Raw genomic sequence first — 2500 nt, forward strand, 5'->3', positions numbered from 1 at the left:
AAGTAACAGGCCTGATAAATCGAGAGAATATCAAGGTGTAATAATAAATCGCTAAATAAACGGTACTAGGAAATCTCTTGTGCCACCTGGAATACGTGTAATAGGTAAAATAAATCACTAAGAGAAAAATGCTAAGAAACCTCCCAAGTTGGCTATGTAGAGGGAATATCAGGGTGTACTAGGCAAATAAATCGCTTAGAAAACAGTGTAAAGAAACCTCCCATGCTGGCTATATAAAAAGAATATCAGGGTGAACTAGGCAAAATAAATCGCTATCAAAACAGTGCAAAGAAACCTCCCATGCTGGCTATATAAAAGAGAATATTAGGGTGAGCTAGGCAAAATAAATCGCTTAGAAAACAGTGTAAAGAAACCTCCCAATGCTGGCTATATAATAGAGAATATTAGGGTGTAATAGACAAAATAAATAGCTTAGAAAACAGTGCAAAGAAACCTCCCATGTTGGTTATACAGAAGCGAATATTAAGGTGTACTGAGCAAAATAAATCGCTTAGTAAAAGGTGCTAGGGAGTGCCAGGTAGAAGGGACGTAGGCTGGCAGTAGCGTCACGTTTTAAAGGTGATGACACACTGGAGACACAACCCTGACCTTGGTAGTATTTTCAATTCTTTTATTTACCTCCAAAACTACCCAGCCACTTCCTGCAGCCTCCCTCACCCTAGCACACCATCACCCTAACATACTACATAGACACACTGCCAGGGTGACCGACGCCTTCCCGTGGTGGCACTGAAAATAACCGGGAGGGTCAACTGTCCGGTTATAGAATCATCCCTCAACTTCTCGGCTCTGTTCTACACCACCACAAACACCACCACCACCACCACCACCACAAACATCACCACCACCATCAACAACAACAACCCAACCACTGCCAGCAATTATCTCATACGCATAGAGGTGTGTGTGTGTGTGTGTGTGTGTGTGTGTGTGTGTGTGTGTGTGTGTGTGTGTGTGTGTGTGTGTGTGTGTGTGTGTGTTTGTTTACCCAGTGCTAGTGTATGTCCATGAAGGCTGAAGTGTGCCAACTCACATTATTTCCAACGTAAAATATATATAAATGTTGACACCTACTACAACGCAAACTGTCTTTCGCTGCTGCTGACTCACATACCTTATTCTGTCAAGCGGCAAGTGACTGTATTTAACCTAGAAAAACTCTCACCTCCCACAGAGCTAGCCCTTCACTATATACACCTACTATACTACGCCTGTGACGATGGAGAGGGTCGCCTTCGTGTGGTGGCACTGATAGAACTGGGCGGTGGAGCTGCCTGGTTATACAAACGTCCCTCAACTCAGTCCTTATCCCTCCCCCCCCAAAAAAAAAAGAGGACTGTGATCTGCATGAGAGGGCAACTTCAGCCTGCAGTCCACTAGGTTCACTTTCATATGAGCCTGGGGTTCCTACTACTACTACTACTACTACTACTACTACCACCACCACCTTGTGTATTACTCGTGTTTGTGTATGGTATTTCCAAGCGCTACACAGATCATGACAAAGACCAATTCTCACCCTAGAAAGAGAGAGAGAGAGAGAGAGAGAGAGAGAGAGAGAGAGAGAGAAAGAGCTATCTTTTGTACTCTTAACTTTGGCTCGTGTGGAGACGTGACAGGTCTTAATAGGAGAAAATATGGTTTAAAACGAAACTGAATTGAGGGTAAACTACTGTTGTTGTCAGCGTCTCTCTCTCTCTCTCTCTCTCTCTCTCTCTCTCTCTCACACACACACACACACACACACACACACACACACACTCACATATACGCATACACACACACACACACACACACACACACACACACACACACACACACTGAGAGAGAGAGAGAGAGAGAGAGAGAGAGAGAGAGAGAGAGAGAGAGAGAGAAAGAGAGAGTGAGAAAATAATCCTCGACCTCGCACACCAGCAAAACAACTGCAATGACCTAATTAGCGCTAAGTGACCCAATTAGCGCTAAGTGACCCAATTAGCAGCAAATTAGGCGGCGGTGGCTGTTTTCCGGATGTTTATTTACCGTCGTTCGCTCACCTGTAATTACCTGAGAGCTTCGTCATTTTGCACCTTACGCGGAACAAGGCAGTAGCGGCGCAGGAGAGGGACGCCTTCACGTGGCGGCACTGATATGACTAGGTGGTGCCTGGTTACACAAACATCCCTCAGCTCCCTCCTTATCCCCTAAAAGGAGGTTGGTGGACTGCAGAAGGAGGGTAACTTCAGCCTGCAGTCCACTGGGTTCACATTTCCGACGAACCTTGGGCTACAAGAACATCAATAACAATAACTACTACTACTACTACTACTACTACTACTACTACTATGGCAAGTTGAAGTGGACAGACTACGGCGCATCTTCAATAGCGACTTATCTTGTATAGCTACATATATATTACACCTCCAGCCTCTGAGCAGAAGAAAGCCTCTGCATCAAGCAACGTAATAATTAGACTATCATAAAATACTGGCAGGTAGCT

This window comes from Coenobita brevimanus, chromosome 63, assembly GCF_032717465.1.
Source record: "Coenobita brevimanus isolate Jiangsu-jjx chromosome 63, ASM3271746v2, whole genome shotgun sequence".
Lineage (NCBI taxonomy): Eukaryota > Metazoa > Arthropoda > Malacostraca > Decapoda > Coenobitidae > Coenobita > Coenobita brevimanus.